Raw genomic sequence first — 21030 nt, 5'->3', positions numbered from 1 at the left:
CACCCCCGCCCCGGGGGTGTCTCGGGAACTGCATCCCGAGGGGGATTCATCCCGGCCGGGGGGAATCCCCCGCCCGTGCTCCAAGTGTTGGCCGCCAGGAACCAAACAAGGATTCGCAGCCCAACTTGGGAAGGCTTTGGTGTGGCGCGCTGGGTAGAAGGCTCTGGCCGTTGTTGTGGCTACTGATTTACTAAAGAGCTAAGGAGTGGGTTTATTCAGTGTTTAGAGAGCCACCTTAAGCAATTAACGCCAGGGCTCGAGCTGCTTTCCTGCTGGGAAACTCTTGGTAGCGCTAAACATCCTGCCGCCTGCCGCCGAATCGGTTTTTCCTTCTGGGTAGCTCCGGGTCTGCGTTCCGGAGCGTGAGCGCACACGCACGCCGTGCTCGGAGCCCGGCAAGAGAGGCAGGGTCTGGGCACCACCGACGCATGTGACCGACTGTCCAGTTGTCCTCTCTCGCGCCAGGATCCCCGTGGCAGGAAGGATTAGCTCACGGCTCGCTTCAGCTTACTCAGAGCTGCCACTGACTGAAGGGCCGACCCCACTGAATGATTAATGATGCGCGCTCTGGATTTCAGGAAACCTGAGAACCGAGAATTCCCGTGTAGGCGATGCCCCTACTGTCATTTATCTGAGAAGTATACCTGGCTTACATTCTTGAAATATTTCCGTCTGGAAACATATTTGAAGCCTGAAACTACATTCTAGTACATTATTCACTGTTCAGTTCAATGAAAAGGCTGTGATTTGGCCTGATAAGGTGATTTGGCCCGGTAAGGTCTAAGACTGATGGGAAGAACTTGCTTCCTCTATTATTGAGTCCCACTTGAGGAATCCTATCTCAATAATTAGAAGCCTATAAAGCACTTGTTTGTTTTTCAGGATTGGTAATCTGCCTTGGCTGGAATACTTAACATCAAGGCAGCTGTTAACAGAAAGTCACCTGGACAACTTAGTGAAGCCACTGGGTGGAGGGAGAGAGGGGAAAGAAAGGGTGCATCACTCGCAGATGTGTATGGCCTGGGCACAATGCTCCTGACATACTGTGTAAGATGCTAAATCACTTCAGTGCTAAGTTATTTCAGTCGTGTCCAATTCTTTGTGACCCCATGGACTGTAGCCTGCCAGGCTCTTCTGTCCATGGGATTCTCCAGGCAAGAACACTGGAGTGGGTTGCCATGCCCTCCTCCAGGGGATCTTCGCAACCCAGAGATCAAACCCAGGACTCCCATTTTGCAGGCAGATTCTCTACTGTCTGAGCCAACAGGGAAGCCCTATGTAGGATGCCATCCTGGGCTAAACACCCCTTCTCTTTCTGCTGTGCTTGGCTCAAGCTCTAGGCTTCCGGCTTAACTACCACAGGTAAGCAGATCCTTGCAAGGCAATCCTGAAAGTGGAGATTGAGGACAGGTGGTCCCTCACAACAATCTCCTTGACTGACATTACCTCTTTTCAGGCTGAATGAGTAAAGAATGCTGAGCCTGGGCACTGTGCCTTCTGCAGGTGATGCCCTTGAGTCTCTGACAAAGCTGTCAGGGTTTAAGGCCCATGGCATCGGTAAGTTCCCCTGCCTGTGACACCATATACCACCTATGCCTCAAGTGACAAAGATTTTCCAAAGCAAATCCAGTTGCTTGTGTCTCCACCTCCTCTTCCCTGGGGGTCTGCTGAAAGAGCAGGAAAGTGACTGACCTTGAAGACACCATCAACCTCCTTTCCAAACCCTAGGGCCAAAGAGACTCTGAGGCTGAGCCTCTCTCGCTGAAATTCCTCCTTTTCTTTTCCTCTGTTTTTCAGATTCTCCAACCCCACCCCCAGTGAAACAGCCATTCTTGTATCCCTTTCATCTCCTGCAAGATTCCAGCTAGGGATCAAACTTTTGTCTAGGGATGACCCCAGAAGGCCAAGACACTTGCTCAAGTTTTAGCTCAGCTGTACCTGGAGGGTGGGGAGGTGCCCTCCGACTTCCTCTGAGAGTGAAACGTCAGGGTAAGCAGAGCATTGCTAAGTGGAGGAGTGACCAGTGGAGAAGAGTGGTTTGAGTCTGGCAAATCAGATCTCAGATTCCTTCTCAACTCTGCTGGATGCTGGTTTTTTTTTTTTTTTTTTTTTGAAGTTGCGATTAAAACTGAATGAGTATGGTGTGCAGGAGCATGTAGAGTGGGTACCACTGGACTTTTAAAAATCTAGAAGAGGGCTGAACATGTATTTGGGTTGTTAAAAAAAGAACAAGCTGAACAGTTAAAGAAGACAGGGCTGCGCCTGCCCTCTGCTCTGAACAGCCAAGCCCCCTTCCATCCCTCCACAGCTCCGTAGAGAAAGGGACCAGTCGCCCCTCGCTTCCGACTGCACCTGTCCTGGCCTGCGCCCTCCCTGCCTAACTCGGGGCACAGCAGATCAGCTGAGCCTGTGTCCACCACACATCTGAGGTCTAAAAAACTCTCATTTCATGGTCTTGGCTACCCGGTCTCTACTCCTACCAGCTCCACTCAAAAGAGTGCAATCCTGTACCGCTTTTTTTTTTTTTCTCCATCATCAAAAGCCCCCTGACTGGGGATGATCCCTCAGTCCATTCACAGGCCAATGAGCCTGGTCAAGGTCGCCAGGGCTTAGGTGGAGGTGCCCGCGGCCAGTGCACCATGCTGTTTTTAATTCCTGCACTCTCCCAGCCTCGGAAGCGAGGCCGGAGAGAAGGTGTGTGCTCCTGGCTGCCTGCAGAGAGAAAGCAAACGGTCCTCCAAGGCTAGCTTCCACTCATCGCCCCCTGGAAGGGTCACCGAAAAACTAACCAAAAGGTTAATGGGTCCCACCAATCATCCAGGCATCAGCTGTGTCCCCAATTCTTGGGATTTACTTTCCTCAGTTCCTCAACCCCTCAGCCTCAGGTTCGGTAGCCCTATCTCCTTAGACTTACCTTTCCTAGCCCTAGCACCTGAGTTTCTTTCCAGTCCTCCCCCAGTTCAGCGTGAGAACCCCAGAGGTGAATTTCTCTTAGCTTTTTGTAGCTGTACCTATGATCCAATCTCTAGGCACGGGAGTCAATTGAAAAGCAAGCTATAATGACTTGTATCCTTAGATCGGTACTCAAAAGTCTAGGAAGAAAGAGATGGGGATGAAGAGGTCAGCGCCCAAGGTTCCCTTCACCTGAGGGATAAGCTTACTAATTACAATCTTCCTCTGTCTGGAAACAGAGGTCAGAGGTCTCTGAGACCAGAGGTGAGGCCAAAACTTGGTCCATCATATCTATAGTGCTTCATGCTGGGTTGAAGGAAGGACCAGAGGTAGATAATGAGACTGAATGAGCAACCCTGGACAGTGCACACCAGTTTCCCAGAAGGTTCTCCAACCCAAGAACTAGGCTGCCAGGGGGAGCCTCTGGACCTCACACAGGCTTCTGTTCAGAGCCAGTCAGTCTCTACACATCTCTGCTGCTGGAGGTGCTCAGTCACTTCAGTCACTTCAATTGTGTCTGACTTTCTGCGACCCTATGGACTGTAGCCTGCCATGTTCCTCTGTCCATGGGATTCTCCAGGAAAGAATATTGGAGTGGATTGCCATTTCCTCCTGCAAGAGATCTTCCCAAGGAGGGATAGAACCCGGGTCTGTCTCCTGCATTGGCTGGCCGGTTTTATCACGAGCGCCACCTTAATATAGGTTTGCTACAGTGCAAGGCAAGGGCTGGTTTTCTTGGCTTGATTCATGCAGACAAAAGTCCAGAGGATCTCAGAAATTTTTTCCTTCGTGAAGGGCTTCAGTCTGGCCCTCCCTCTCCATTCCTGCTGCCCTTCCACACACTCAGAAGCTGTATCCAGACAGCAGCACCGCTTTTTTTTTTTTTTTTTTTGCTAACAGGGTCCCTGCTGACCCCACATAGACTTCTACCTCCATAGGATTTTTGATGCAGGCACAGTTGCATTGTGGGAGGAGTCAGGCACTGACCCCGTTGGAGCCGTCAGTCCACGTTCCTGCCAGGACCCTCAGTTTCCTCCAGGCCTGGCTTCTCACCAGCCAAGTTGGCAGCAACTACAAGAACAAATAGCCTGTGGCTAAAGGAGCCGGGAGCAGGCTGAGAAGGGTGGGAAGGGCCGGCTGTGCGGCAAGGAAGCAGAGAGGAGGGGCGCACCGGCAGGGTGCTGACGAGTGATTAGGAACTCTGCGGGTCCGGAGGTTAGATCCCCTCCTCTTTCTCCAGGGCCTACTACTCCTCTCTGAAGAGGCAGCTGCTTTGAAATGGTCACAGGCATTTGGTCTCCTCCGTATCTGTGAAGTCAGAAAGCAAAGCAGCCTTTGCTAGTAGAAGGAGACCTTTTGTGAATTGACTGCATGGAATCAGTTACTTTTTCTCATAAAACTAATCTCTGGTGCTTTCCAACTAACTTTGTGACTAGTTTAACTTTAGCTTCTGCTGCATCCATGCACTGAGTCCCAAAGCACTACAGGTCCCCCAGTTACCTTGGCACATGATGTCCAATTGGAGAAAATACATTCTCTTCTTAAAGTACTAGAAGCCCCTTATTCTGTCCAGGGCCAGCCATGGAAGATGGAGGACATAGTTCTTTGTGCTGGTGACACATGAGTGCAAAAGTTGTGATTTGATTTTTTTTAAAACTGTTTTATATTGGAGTATAAATCTAGTGGAGGTGATGGAATTCCAGCTGAGCTATTTCAAATCCTGAAAGATGATGCTGTGAAAGTGCTGCATTCAGTATGCCAGCAAATTTGGAAAACTCAGCAGTGGCCACAGGACTGGAAATGTCAGTTTTCATTCCAATCCCAAAGAAAGGCAATGCCAAAGAATGTTCAAACTACCACACAATTTCACTCATCTCACACACTAGTGAAGTAATGCTCAAAATTCTCCAAGCCAGGCTTCAGCAATACGTGAACCATGAACTTCCTGATGTTCAAGCTGGTTTTAGAAAAGGCAGAGGAACCAGAGATCAAATTGCCAACATCTGCTGGATCTTGGAAAAAGCGAGAGAGTTCCAGAAAAACATCTATTTCTGCTTTATTGACTATGCGAAAGCCTTTGACTGTGTGGGTCACAATAAACTGTGGAAAATTCTGAAAGAGATGGGAATACCAGACCATCTGACCTGCCTCTTGAGAAACCTGTATGCAGGTCAGGAAGCAACAGTTAGAACTGGACATGGAACAACAGACTGGTTCCAAATAGGAAAAGGAGTATGTCAAGGCTGTATATTGTCACCCTGCTTATTTAACTTCTATGCAGAGTACATCATGAGAAATGCTGGGCTGGAAGAAGCACAAGCTGGAATCAAGATTGTCCGGAGAAATATCAATAACCTCAGATATGCAGATGACACCACCCTTATGGCAGAAAGTGAAGAGGAACTCAAAAGCCTCTTGATGAAAGTGAAAGTGGAGAGTGAAAAAGTTGGCTGAAAGCTCAACATTCAGAAAACGAAGATCATGGCATCTGGTCCCATCACTTCATGGGAAATAGATGGGGCAACAGTGGAAACAGTGTCAGACTTTATTTTTCTGGGCTCCAAAATCACTGCAGATGGCGACTGCGGCCATGAAATTAAAAGACGCTTACTCCTTGGAAGGAAAGTTATGGCCAACCTAGATAGCATATTGAAAAGCAGAGATATTACTTTGCCAACAAAGGTCCGTCTAGTCAAGGCTATGGTTTTTCCAGTGGTCATGTATGGATGTGAGAGTTGGACTGTGAAGAAGGCTGAGCACCAAAGAATTGATGCTTTTGAACTGTGGTGTTGGAGAAGACTCTTGAGAGTCCCTTGGACTGCAAGGAGATCCAACCAGTCCATTCTGAAGAAGATCAGCCCTGGGATTTCTTTGGAAGGAATGATGCTAAAGCTAAAATTCCAGTACTTTGGCCACCTCATGCAAAGTGTTGACTCATTGGAAAAACTCTGATGCTGGGAAGGATTGAGGGCAGGAGGAGAAGGGGACGACAGAGGATGAGATGGCTGGATGGCATTGCTGACTCGATGGACGTGAGTCTGAGTGAACTCCAGAAGTTGGTGATGGACAGGGAGGCCTGGCGTTCTGCGATTCATGGGGTCGCAAAGAGTCGGACACGACTGAGCAACTGAACTGAACTAATAGCCATTAAACAGTGTTATAGTAGGACTTCCCTGGTGGTACAGTGGATAGGAGTCCTCCCGCCAATGCAGGGGACATGGTTTCGATCCCTGGCCCAGGAAGATTCCACATGCAGCAAATAAGCCACAACTACTGAGCCTGCACACCTAGAGCCTAAGATCAGCAACAAGAGAAACACTGAAATGAGAAGCCCACAAGCAAGAGTAGCCCTCATTCACTGCAACCAGAGAAATATCACGTGCAGCAGCAAGGACCCAGCACAACCAAAAAGCAAAAACAAAAAGCAATGTTGAGATAATTTTAGGTGGACAGCAAAGGGATTCAGCCATGTATATACATGTATCCATCCTCCGCAAACTCCCTTCCCATCCAGGCTGTCACATAACATTAAGTTTTCTGTGCTGTACAGTAGGTCCTTGTTTGTCATCCACTTTAAATACAGCATTGTGTACAATTTGGGCTTCGCTGGTGGCTCAGATGGTGTATATTTCAATCCTAAACTCCCTAAGAAAGGTCATGATTTGAGATAATGCCACCATACCCTGCAAAACCCACTTTGCTCTTAGTGATTGCTTTTGTTCCTCGTACAGTTCAGTTGCTCAGTTGTGTGCAATGCTTTGCAACCTCATGGACTGCAGCACACCAGGCCTCCCTGTCCATCACCAACTCCCGGAACTTGCTCAAACTCATGTCCATCAAGTCGGTGATGCCATCCAACCATCTCATCCTCTGTCATCTCCTTCTCCTCCTGTCTTCAATCTTTCCCAGCATCAGGGTCTTTTCAAATAAGTCAGTTCTTCTCATCGGGTGGCCAAAGTATTGGAGTTTCAGCTTCAGCATCAGTCCTTCCAATGAATATTCAGGACTGATCTCCTTTAGGATGGACTGGTTGGATCTCCTTGCAGTCCAAGGGACTCTCAAGAGTCTTCTCCAACACCACAGTTCAGAGGCATCAATTCTTCAGCACTCAGCACAGTGTGTCTCTAATAATGTCTAGAGAGGTCATTCTCAACATAGGTGGAGAGGTATGGTACTTCCAGCCTTAATTCTCCATAAGAAGTGGGTTGGGTGGCAAAGAGGATGAGGAATCAGAGACTTTTCTCATCTATGAGATAAAAAGAGGGTCAATTAGAGTTGCTGGTATTGGAATAGCTTTAGCATTCTGGATGTTTGGATGGTATCCAGAGAGACAGACCATAAGGAAATGGGCTCTCATTCAAGAAAAATCAGGAGGGGGTGGGAAGGAGAGAAAGGAAGCACAGTGTCTTTTCTAGGACATCCCTCTTGTTCCAGATGAGACAGGAGGGAGAAAACAGAAGTGAGACCAAGCCTGGTACCAGTGATAAACAGATAGGAAGCTGCTGAAACCCAGGGCACATGGCCTATCCTTTCACCAACCCAGTCAAAGGCCATTTGTTCAGAAAGTAATTTGATCAAAGCTGATTTCTCATACTAAGTCTGAGAGCTAGTCCACACATACTAAATTTCCCTCTCCCCATAATAAGATGCTTATTTTTCTTCAGTGTTAAAGAGGTAAGGGGACCAAAATTGAAGATGCAACCATTAAAAGGAAGTACACAACATTTGAAAGATATCAACAATAGCAAGTGGATGCTTCATGTCAGTTTAGTTTTTCCCCAAGAAAAGTTTAGGCAGAACATTCTAGAGGAATACTCCTTGCATACTTTTTCTAAAATCAAGAATTTTCTGAGAAGTCCAAAAACTTTTCAGCTTAACCAAAAGCGGTTTGGAAAAAAAAAAAAAAGCATCCCATTCCTAGGACCTCTAGAAGAATTATTTGTGAACTGCCCTTTTTACTTCTTTCAATCTTTCTTTCTTTTTTTTTTTTTTAACACTGCAAAATAGCTAGCTAAAAAATCTTGGACTATCCTTTTGGCGATCACAATACAAAGGTGTTCAATAACCACAGTATATAAGTTATTTATTATTCTGTTTTCATGATACATTACTTATCCCTTTAATAATTACTGAAATAAAATATGATCTTTACTAAGCTAAGCTAAGCTAAGTCACTTCAGTCGTGTCCAACTCTGTGCGACCCCATAGACGGCAGCCCCCCAGGCTCCCCCGTCCCTGGGATTCTCCAGGCAAGAACACCGGAGTGGGTTGCCATTTCCTTCTCCAGTGCATGAAAGTGAAAAGTGAAAGTGAAGTCGCTCAGTCGTGTCCGACCCTCAGCGACCCCATGGACTGCAGCCTACCAGGCTCCTCCGTCCATGGGATTTTCCAGGCAAGAGTACTGGAGTGGGGTGCCATTGCCTTCTCCGATGATCTTTACTATGTAATACTAAATACTAAGAAAATCAAAATGAAAAGCATAAAACTTTTAAACTTGGCTAAGGAGTTGGGAGAGAGGAATATAAAGACCTACAAAATCAAAAATTGTGCAAGAATTTTTAAAAATTGATTAATTTATTTCTTTGGCTTTGCTGAGTCTTAGTTTCAGCATGTGGGATCTTCAGTCTTTGCTGCAGTGTATGGGATCTAGTTCCCCAACAAGGGATTGAACCCAGGCACCTTCACTAGGAGCTCAGAGACTTAGCCACTGGATCACCAGTGAAGCCCCTATTTAAGAGTTTTTAAATCATATATGATTAATAAAAATTATATTGTCTACTGGAAAAAAGAATATATTTTCCACTTCTATAAATTAATTAAAATAAAGACGTTCCTGATGGCAAAAATAATAGTAATAATAATCACAGTATGTAACAGCTAGAATTGAACTAACCCCATGCCTCCCCGCTCAACTCCCAGGGGCATGCTCAGTCTTTCAGTTGTGTCCAACTGTTTGTGACCCAGGCTCCCCATCCATGGGAATTTTCCAGGCAAGAATACTGGAGTGGGTAGTCATTCCCTTCTCCAGGGGATCTTTCTGACCCAGGGATCGAACTGGATCTTCTGCTGTAATGAGGGTCACCCCAGACATATTGTGATTTGAATACTGCTTAGCTATTTCTTTTTATTTAGGGGTATATAGGCCTCTCAAGCAAATTATACCTCTCTCAAAGGCAGTCTCCTTCAGCATACACTGATTTGTAATCCCCCAAGAGTACAATGATACACACTTTAAAAGAAGAACCTTATGAGGGATCGTTTCAAAAGATGCCTTAATCATCATTTCAATCTCTTCCCCAAAGAACCGAGAACTTTAGCGTTTTAAAACTACATTATAATGCTGGGTGATTTGTAGTCTGTCATTTCCTCTATCCAGGGGACAAAGAATTTGAGATGTTGTGAGTTGCAGAAAGTGTATGAGTTTTCATTGTTTGCATTGCCATAGCTCTTAATTACAGTAATCATTTTCACAAATGGGCTTTGTTTTCTACTCTGGCTCCTTGGCTTTTGGCAGGCTGCACCGGGCAAACACCTGTTGTCTGGTTATACAGAGAAGCACCTGTCAGTACAGCCATTAAGTGTTAACATAGAGACTGTCATCTGGGTCTTGGGAACCTTTGCTATTGTCAGAAAAAAGGAAAGAGCACCTGCTTAGGGCCTGGGAGAGTTGAATGATGGCTTATTGACTTCTGACAGAGGATGTCAATGAATCCCTTCCCCTTTCTCTACCTACTCCCCAGAAACGCAGCCTGGGGCCACAACATCTGTTAGTGAGTGACTGAATGTGGCCAGATTCGAGGAAAATTCCTTTCCAGCGGAGACTAGTTTAACAGCTATGAGTGCTTTGCAGCATCAAACTGTAAATGGCTTTTATGGATGAATATCCAGCTGAAGGGAGTGGAGGATGGGAAGCAAGAAGAAAAAAGAGATTGGGGAGAAATGTTGAGAGAGCAAAAAAAAAGTAGGACAAACAAAGTTTTTCCATATGTAACCTCCTTGAAAAAAATCACCATTTGGAGCACATTCATGGTACTGCACTGCATTTGTGTAGAGATAGGTATAAAGAGAGATTGTGTAGAGATTGAGCTTAACAGACTTCACTGGAAAAAGTCAGTGTCAGTTCCTGCGCTTATTAATTATTTGAGCTTCCCTGGTAGTTCAGATGGTTAAGAGTCTGCCTATAGTGCAGGAGATGCAGGTTTGATCCTTGGGTCTGGAAAATCCCCTGGAGAAGGGAATGGCAACCTACTCCAGTATTCTTGCCTAGAGAATTTCAAGGAGAGAGGAGCCTGACGGCTACAGTCCATAGGGTCGCAGAGTCAGACATGCTGCTAAGTCATTGGAGAAGGAAATGGCAACCCACTCCAGTGTTTCTTGCCTGGAGAATCCCAGGGACGGGGGAGCCTCGTGGGCTGCCGTCTATGGGGTCGCAGAGTCAGACATGACTGAGTGACTAATACACTCATTAATTATTCTTCGACAGTTTAGTTTAAACATGGTTATGTCCGCACACAAAGAAGGAAGAGAATGAAATGACACGAAGGTTTGGGTAGGAGAGAGGAGATAAGCCTACGTTTTTCAAAGATGAATTTTAACACCAATATTTATTTTTAGTTTTGCTAACCTTTTGTTCCCCATCTTTAAGATATATAGAAATACATTCCAGCTCAGAGAAATGTCTTGATCCTGCCTCATCTGGTGGAAGATCGCCCAGAGATCTGGGAAATATAAAAATGGGGCCATCGAGCCTTTTCATTTGCATCCTTTTCCAGTTGGAACTCTTTTCCACTATATTCTGTGGGAGGAACCATCAGCCTTAAATTCTTCTTCCAGACAGATTTTGCTTCTCTCTTCTGTCCCACTATCTCTCACAAATACATTCTCCTTTCCCTATATTATGACTTTTTCTCGTCTCGGAGCTATCTTGGCATTAGATACAAAGAGGAAACGGGGGTGGATGAATAAAATTGTAGGTAAGGAAAGCAGACAGGAGAAATCATTACGAGCACTTTTAATCTTGGATTCACTCTAGATTTTCCTCTTTCCTGCACTCTATATGCAATCCATCAGGACTTCCTTTCAGCTTTATCTTCCAAATATATGCGGAAGCCACCCACTACTTAAGATCTCCGTTGCAACCACCCAGGTATAAGCCATCACCATCTCCCCAAAGACCCTGCCTTTAATTTTTCTACCCTTTCAATTTATTTTCAACGTGGGGTAGTAATCTTTTTAAAAAGGAAAGTCAGTGTTTGCCACTCCTCTCCTTACAACTTCAGTCACCTCTCATTTCATGCCTAAAGGAAAAGCTAAACTCCTCCCAGTGGACTTCCAGCTCCTAATTGAACCCGACTCACATCGTTCAAACTACACTTGCTGCCTGGCAGTTCTCAAAGCTTAGCAGCGGCACCTTCACTTTAAGACATTCACCAAGGTCACTTCCTCTGTAACTACTATCCAATATATTTGTCTAACTCTGTCCCCTCCTCTGGAATCAAATTACAGGGAGAAATATCAATAACCTAATGTATGCAGATGACACCACCCTTATGGCAGAAAGTGAAGAACTAAAGAGCCTCTTGATGAAAGTGAAAAAGGAGAGTGAACAAGTTGGCTTAAAACTCAACATTCAGAAAACTAGGATCATGGCATCTGTTCCCAACACTTCATGGCAAATAGATGGGGAAACAATGGAAACAGTGAGAGACTTTATTTGGGGGGGGGGGTAGTGCTCCAAAATCACTGCAGATGGTGACTGCAACCAGGAAATTAAAAGACAGTTGCTCCTTGGAAGAAAAGCTATGACCAACCTAAACAGTATATTAAAAAGCAGAGACATTACTTTGCCAACAAAGGTCTAGTCAAGGCTATGGTTTTTCTAATAGTCATGTATGGATGTGAGAGTTGGACTATAACGAAAGCTGAGCACTGAAGAATTGATGCTTTTGAACTGTGGTGTCAGAGAAGACTCTTGAGAGTCCCTTGGAATGCAAGGAGATCCAACCAGTCCATCCTATAGGAAATCAGTCCTGAATATTCATTGGAGGGACTGATGCTGAAGCTGAAGCTCTAATACTTTGGCTACCTGATGCAAAGAATTGACTCATTGGGAAAGACCCTGATGCTGGGAATAATTGAAGGCAGGAGGAGAAGGGGAGGACAGAGGATGAGATAGTTGGATGGCATCACCGACTCAACAGACACGAGTTTGAGCAAGTTCCAGGAGTTGGTGATGGACAGGGAGGCCTGACGTGCCGCAGTCCATGGGGTCACAAAGAGTCAGACACAACTGAGTGAGTGAACTGACTGACTGAACTGTCCCCTCCTTCAAGGTTTTGCTCATATGTTTTCTTCTCAAACATTACCTGACCATCCTCTACAAAATACATACATACACTCTTCATATTCCATAATATTCACACTGCTTTTCTTTTTAATTTTTTTCATAGCAGCTATTTGTTTAACACACAGTTATGTGGCTCTTTCTTACTCTCAGCCAGGCATTCTTGCCAGGTATTAATTCATTTCACGCACATAACAATCTTACGGAGTAGGTGCCATTGTCTTTTCTACTTTATAGTCATAAGAAAACTGGGGCACAGAGAAGGTAACTAACTTACCCAAGTTACACAGCTAGGAAGTGGTAGAGCTGAGGTTCAGACTCAGTCTGATTCTAGGAGCAGTACCCTTACAACTGTGCTTGAAGTTCGTATCACTTTCTAATACACTATACAATCTACTTCAGTGTCATGTTTATTGTTTTCTTCTTTCACCCTGCTAGCATGTAAGCTCCACAATGGTACGGATCTTCTGTTTACAAATATTTATCATCCACCTAGAATGATGTTTGACACATATTGTGGGTGCCCAATAAATATTTGTTGAATGAATAAATAAACTTAATGACGGACAGTCTGCTCCCCAGCTTGAGATACTTTATTCTGGGCTCATTACTAAAATATCCACTTCTCAGTTTATCCTCCAGGGGCTTTAGGGAGAGTAGAACAAGGAGAAACAGCCTTCTAGTTCAGATACTTTATTTCATTGTATAGTTTTTGAATGAGAAAAACAGCCTCAGAGATGCTGCTATTATTTCCCTCTGATTTTTTCACTTTGTTTCCTTTACAACTCCACCTACCCCTCTCCACCCTAGACATGAGAGGAGAGAAGGAAGGAAAGAAATAAGAGTTTGTTCTTGGTTTTACACACACATGCTAAACACCAGTTAGCCTTTTGTTGTCGTTGTTCAGTTGCTCAGTTGTGTCGGACTCTTTGTGACCCCATGGACTGCAGCACACCAGGCTTCCCTGCCCCTCACTATCTCCTGGAATTTGCTCAAACTCATGTCCATTGAGTTGACACCAGTCTTACCAATGGGGAAGTAAGGTTTAGGCTTTAAATCTTACCTTCTCAAAGAATTTTGTAGTGATGACAATGCAAAGACAGAGAGATCAGGAGCCAGAAAGTGGGGATGGACTACGAGACAGTGTGACAGCAATGTACTGCCTCTTGTGTGTGTGTGTGTGACATTGCACAGCTTGTGGGATCTTACTTCCCTGACCAGGGATGAAACCCAGATCCACAGCAGTAAAAGTCCAAGTCTTAACCATTGGACCACCAGGGAATTCCTGCTGGCTCTCTGTGGTACAAAGAACAAAACAAAGCAAACCACATGCATCCAGATTTTTAAAAATTCCAGCACAGCAGAGTGGAAGCCTGCAGGGCTTCAAAACTCAGCTCATTTTGTAAAGACAGTAGGAGCGATGGTGAGAAAGATCTCTCATGAGAGCAAATATACTCTAATTCCAGAGCTCACCTCCACATGTAAACACACATACACAAGGTAAATAGTGTGATGAGTCAAACCTTACAGCCTCATTTTCACTCTCTGTAAAAGTAGAGGTAATAATTTCTGTTCAGGTGCCCTTTGTTTTGAGAAGTAAATAAAAACACAGGTGTGACTGTAAATGTGAAATTAGTATGCAAACTTAATTTATAATTCAAATTATATAATTATAAGAATTAGAATTGTTTATGTTAAATTTGTCAAAATAATGCATTTCCTTAACATACAAAAAAAATCTAACAATGTATGAAATAAAGATATTTTAATCAACTCATCCTGCCTTTGGAAAAATGCAGGTAGTAAAATAAATCAATTTAATACACTTGGGTGTCATAATTTGTGACAGAAGAGCTGGGTCCAGCAGCTTTTTACAAGGTTGGATTATGATTCCCTGTTGGTATTTCAGCAGCTGAAAGACAATTGTAGTGAACATTTGTGAATCATGAGATGAATGAAATTTATCGGCCTTATTCTAAGGAAAGCTAAAGGAAAGGAAGATAATCAAAGTAAAGAAGCCCAACCTGAGGACTTCCCTGGATATCCAGGGGTTAGGACACTGTGCGTCCAGTGTAGGTGGCACCGGTTTGATCCCTGATCCGGGAACTAAAATCCCTCATGCCGTGCAGCATGGCCAAAAATAAATAAATCAGAAGCCCAATCTGTACTGGCCACTGTCTTCTTCAAATAGTGATCCTAATACTACTAACACTTCTAAGGCAGCAAGAGTTACTGGTGTGTCATCTTTTCTGACTCTAAGGCTTTTAGCAGGTACAGCAGTTTGCAGGATTGGAGAATTTGCCCAGATAACCTGTCTGCCTTTTAAAGGAAAGGGAGTTAGCTTCAGATTTCCACATGGGAACACCTTGGTAGCAGACACTTTGACACCACAGAAAACTGCTGCTGCTGCTGCTGCTAAGTCGCTTCAGTCGTGTCCGATTCTGTGCGACCCCATAGAGGGCAGCCCACCAGGCCCCGCCGTCCCTGGGATCCTCCATGCAAGAACACTGGAGTGGGTTGCCATTTCCTTCTCCACTGTGTGAACGTGAAAAGTGAAAGTGAAGTCACTCAGTCATGTCCAACTCTTAGTGACCTCATGGACTGCAGCCTACCAGGCTCCTCCGTCCATGTGATTTTCCAGGCAAGAAATGGAGTGGGGTGCCATTGCCTTCTTCCCATAGAAAGCTACTAGTCTTCAAATCAAATGATAATCTCCCATAGATGGAGTTGAATAATCTCACAGTGACTGAGGGCTCAGAGGAGATCACTTGGAACAAACTCTTTTTCCACCTCATCTTCTCCATGAGTAAAACTGAGACACAAACTAGTCAGCTTTAAGAGTTTTCCTTATATACTAATTTCCTTTGATTAATTTTCAAAGCTTTTCTTTAGGGCTTTCCCAGGCAGTCCAATAGTTTAGCTTGTGCTTCCAATGCAAGGGGCACAGGTTTCAACCCTGGTTGGGAAACTAAGATTATAAATGTCTCTGTGGCATGGCCAAAAAAAAAAAAAGAAAGAAATATTGTACCAAAAAAAAGGTCTTTTTTAAAAAGTATTTTAGGGTCTTTTACTGCATTAAGCTTCATCTATAATGTGTTTTGATTTGTTTGGAAAAAGATAAGCAACAGGATTGCAGGTGTACTATAACAAGGCAACTTAGGGAAAATTTGAGGACATGTCTAAGACCAAAGATTTTATTGATTTTTTTTAACAATATTTATTTGTTTAGGCTGGGCCAAGTCTTAGTTGTAGCATGTGGGATCTAGTTCCCTGACCAGGAATCAAACCCGGGGCCCCTTGCATTGAGAGCATGGAGTCTTACCCACTGTACTACCAGGGAAGTCCCAGACTAAAGATTTTAAAGGCCAATGCATTGTAAGAAAAAAAAAATCATAAAAGAATTGTCTATTTCAGTGGTAAAGACCACTCTTAGTGTATTACCAAGCATTTTGAAACATTTGAAATTATCATTAAAAATATTCCCTTGGCGGGACTTTGCTGGTGGCCCAGTGATTAAGAATTCACCTTCCAATGCAGGAGATGAGAGTTCAATCCCTAGTTGGGAAACTAAGAACCTACATGCCGTGGAGCAACTAAGCCCCATGTGCTGTAACTTGAGAGCATGGGAACTCTAGAGCCCATGCTCCGCAATACCAGAAGCCCCCATGCCATAAATAAGTAAAAGCCCCAGGGCAGCAACAAAGAGCCCACAAGCTGCAATGAAGACCCAGTGCTGTCAAAATATATGTGTGTGTATATATATATATATGACCTTTGCATTGATTAATAAAATTCTTGCACCCTCCACTGCAATTGTTTTGCACCCAATCTGTTGCTACTGAAAGGAGGATTATTAAGGAAGCAGAATCTGGGGGACACTTTGGTTACTGCTTCTTAAAGGGAATCACAGGAACATACCTTCTGTTTAAAGGCAGGGAACCAGGACGTACAATACTGAGGTTTTAATATGAATTGACACAAGATGCAGGCCCAACATGAAGAAATCAACATGCACCTAAACATCAGTCTTAAGGGCTGCTTGGGTGAATTAAACAACATTACTCCTCTCCACAAACACTCCTGATCTTGGCATGTAAAACGCACATTCAGTCTTCTGCACAAGCACAACGCTCCTAGCTCTGCAACCTGGAGCAAGTTTCTGAACCTCTCTGGGCCTCACTCTCCTCATTGGTGAAATGGTACCAGTGATAACCTCTGCCGCCAAGTGCTGTTTTGATGATTGGTGTAAAAGCTAAGGAGCTAAGGCTCATAAACTAGACGGCACTACCCTCTCCTGGCACATTGGTTGCCTCGATACCATTAACCATCAAAATACAACCTCTCTGTTCCTCACATACTTCAGGTGAAATCATTTTGGAGGCCGTAGGGCTTTACATTCTGGTGCAAATCAACAAAAGCATCTAAATGGAACTTCCTTTTTTAAGTCAGATTTCTTCAATTCTGTGAAAGGAAAAGAAAATGTTCTTTATCCTGATGGGTAAAAATTGCAACAGATTCCCTTTGTCATAAACACCAGAGACAGTGTCATCAGATGACGCACAGAGAAGTGCCAGGCCTCCAAGTTAACAACAATAGTACACAAGTTTTGTGGGCTATGGAATAAGGATCACTCAAATCTTCCCATTACTGGAGTGGTGACATTCAGGCACCTATATCATGGGTTCTACCAGCGCGGGTAGCATATCTCTTCTAGATAACAGAGACACCTGTCATGTCATGCCAGAATAAAGCTTTAAAATGCCACTCCATTTGTTACGTCTGTATGTCACAAGAAATATTTTTCTTGCAGGAATTTTCCCAGCCTGTCTACATATTAGAGGCAGATTAAAGAGTCCTTCTTGGGATAGAAACATAAAACATTCAAATAATATCAAGTGCAAACAGTCCATTCTCCAGGGGAGGATTAGAATTTCCAGGAAGCACATATAATCCTGTGCACATTTCTGTGTTACTTGCTGTTTCTTAATATGAAGGTCAAGGAACAACTGGACAACAGTAGTCAATGCTGTACTCTTGTTTTATTTTGGTTCTCTTTCTTTGAAAGCTTTATATGTAGTAAAATTTCATTTTTTTTTTTTGGTGTATTGATCTCAGTTTTACAAAAGCATAGTATAGTAATCATCATCACAGTCAAGACCTGCATTTAGTTGTAACTGGCTCTAAGATATATGTGAGAGTGGAAGTCACTCAGTCGTGTCTGACTCTTTGCAACCCCATGGACTATAGAGTCCATGGAATTCTCCAGGCCAGAATACTGGAGTCGGTAGCCTTTCCCTTCCCCAGGGGATCTTCCCAACCCAGGGATTGAACCCAGGTCTCCTGCATTGCAGGCGGATTCTTTACCAGCTGAGCCACAAGGGAAGACCAAGATATAGGTAATGCAATATAAATGGTAACGTGTAACAGATTCAATCCTTTAAATGGAAAATACAGAGAATTTGGGAGGGGGGGATATTAGAAGAAAGGTACATGACTTTTCATGAGATAATTAGCCAAAGTCCATCTCCCACACTGTGTAAGTGGAGAGTGTGATTGGGTCTCTCTTCCTGTCCTATAAATAGGTTCATCTGTACCGTTTTTTTTAATTCCACATATATGCGTTAATATACAATATTTGTTTTTCTCTTATATCACCCTGCATGACAGACTCTAAGTCCATCTACATCTCTACAAATGGCCCAATTTCACTCTTTTATAGGGCTGAATAATATTCCACTATATACACCACGTCTTCTTTATCCATTCATCTCTCGATGGACACTCAGGTTGTTTCCATGTCCTGGCTTTGTAAATAGTGCTGCAGTAAACATTGGGGTACATGTGTCTTTTTGAATTATGGTTTCTCAGGGTATATGCCTAGTAGTAGGATTGCTGGATCATATGGTAGTTCTACTTTTAGTTTTTTAAGGAACCTCTGTACTGCTCTCCTTAATGGTTGTATCAGTAGGGGAAAGAAGAGGATGGGATGAGTTGGGAGATTAGAATTGACACATATACACACCCATGTATAAAATAAATAGCTAGTGGGAACCTGCTGTAAAGCACAGGAAGCTCAGCTTGGTGCTCTGTGATGATCTAGAGGGGTGGGATGAGGGGGCGGAGGGAGATCCAAGAGGGAGGGGATATATGTTTACATATAGCTGATTCACTTCATTCTACAGCAGAAACTAACACAACATTATAAAGCAATTACACTGTAATTTAAAAAAAAAAAAGTTTGTAAGGGGGGGAGGTAGTGTGGTTGGTCTTGCTAATCTCTCCAAAAATGGATTTCAACAATTTTTTTAGCCACTAGGATAAAATAAGTCTAATACTATTAAATTTTTCACTGCACCAACTGTACCAATTTTCCTCTAAAGGTCAGGTAAAACCTATGTGAAAGTAAAGATCAGTGTGTATAGCTGAACATAAGCAGTAGGGTTTCTAAAGCACATAAACAGAGTTAAATATGGAGACTTCCTCATATCAACTTTTCCCAACCAATAAGTGTCATGAGACCAGACCTGCCACCGGTCTCTCTTCTCCAATCAGTTTCACTTTTTAGTAGCTTTCACTGGACAATCAGCTCTAAGCTAGGCTGGGCCACAAAGGTTGATCTAGGTTCAAACACTGGCAGGAAAGGCAACAGTTCATGTGTGCGTGCATGCTAAGTGGCTTCAGTCATGTCCAACTCTTTGCAACCCCATGGACTGTAGCCTGCCAGGCTCCTTTATCCATGGGATTCTCCAGGCAAGAGCACTAGAGTGGGTTGCCATGCCCTCCTCCACGGGATCTTCCCGACCCAGTCTCATGTATCCCGTATTGGCAGGTGGTTTCTTTAACCACTAGTGCCACCTGGAAAGCCCAGAAAGACAACCAAGATGCTAACAAAGCTTTCACTTTGTCTTACTACAGAACCAGCAGACAGGTAGAGTAAGGCTTATGTACTGAAAGATTTTACAAGGGAATGTACATGGCCAACCATTTCTCCTTAGTTCCTCACTCTACTGTGTGCAAAGAGCTGTGCTGGTTTAGTCAATCCTTTAAAAACAGATCAGGTAAAAGGAGACAAAAGCTATAAGCCTCTTAAACTTCTAGGCTCTGGAAGAACAGGGCATTACCAGCAGCCAAGATCCTATCAATGAGGAATGCTTGCTACTCCACAATTAGATGTTCTCAAGTTCTCTTTCTTACGTCTCGTTTGGACCTTCCAACAGCCTGGACATCCCTACCATGAACTCCATCCCAGAGGAAACTATTTTGGTCCCTAGTTGAATTCACATGCTGCCTGTGACTGAGAATGTACTCAGGAGATACTTGTTGCCTAAGTGAAGAAAGGAGTGAATGGCTTCTGGTTCTGGCTCTGCCATCAGTCAACTCCATGGTTGACCATTACTCACTTTCTCCATATTATCAGGCTTTTCTCAACTGGTAAAATCTGCAAAAGCAATTAGGTTAGATAATCACTACGAGTCTTAAAAAAAAAAAGAGAGAGAGATGTTACAAACTCACAAGATCAACAAGAAAAAGTCACTTGTCTCTACCTTATCTCAGGCTTTACAGACCAATAAGTGGCACGAGACCAGACCTGCCACCAGTCTATGATATTGCGGCTTGTTTCAAATAAACCACATTAAATAATGGAAAGAGTATATCTTAGTCCTGGTGATGCTGATTGTTAGTAGATGGCTTTGCATACTATGTAAACTGCACGGGTCATTCATTTCTTGTATACAATCTTAGGATAGCTCTGACTTTTGTTTAATCACCACCTCGATTAATCACAAACTAGATTATTCTAGTTTTTTAAAAAATATTTTTGCTTAAAGTTAGAAAATTTTTGAATTGGTGTCATTTAAATGCCTAATTTCCAATGAGTTTCTTTAAGCTTGTCAAGCTAACCAAGTCCCCTAAACCTTATAAAGGTGATAAATATTGTAGGAAAGAGTTATTTCTGAAAAAAGACAACAGAGAGTAGATATAAAACTAGGAGAAACCAAGCACAGCAGAAAACTGATACCCCAGGAGATGGGGATCACTATAATTGCAGAAAGATTAGGATAAGGAAACATGATCACAGCATCCTTGCCATGAGGAGAGGAAGAAGACTCTAACTTACAAGAGTGGATTAACATAATTTCTCTTCCATACCCTTCCCCTTTTGTTCTCTTTGAAACTACAATTTTGATTTAAACAGAATGACTTTACTTCTCCCAGACACAAGCACCTTTCATTATTGCAAGAATTTCTTTTAGCATTTGGAAAAGTGCCAAAGATCCATGATTCCTCCAGATTTTAACCACATTTCCAATACTGTGCATCCAATAAGATATGACACATGGACATAATGGGTTCCTAGAGGTGTTTTTTAAAAAAAATAAAACTTACTTTGTTACAGTAGCAAACCTTTCTTAGACTGACAAGACGGGGTAGAATCAAAATATCTTTTATTATATTTGTTCACATTGTTTTTAACAACACTACTTTGCATCAGATGAAATAAAGGCATAAAAAAGAGAACATGCCCTTATTCAGAGCAATCAGATTGAGGAAAAAATTTGGAGTGATCCTGGGGCCAAAAACTCAAGAGGGACCAAATAATCTCTGAACAGAAACTAGACCTGTAGGCAGTCACCTATGATTCATTTGAGGAAGGACAATGTGAAGTGTTTTAAACAAAATTTCTGTTCAGTGAATTTTCTTAAGATCTCAGACTTAAAAAAAAAAGAAGCAAA

The sequence above is a fragment of the Bos taurus genome, chromosome 6 (assembly GCF_002263795.3).
Source record: "Bos taurus isolate L1 Dominette 01449 registration number 42190680 breed Hereford chromosome 6, ARS-UCD2.0, whole genome shotgun sequence".
Taxonomy (NCBI): domain Eukaryota; kingdom Metazoa; phylum Chordata; class Mammalia; order Artiodactyla; family Bovidae; genus Bos; species Bos taurus.
This window is presented reverse-complemented; position numbering follows the sequence as displayed.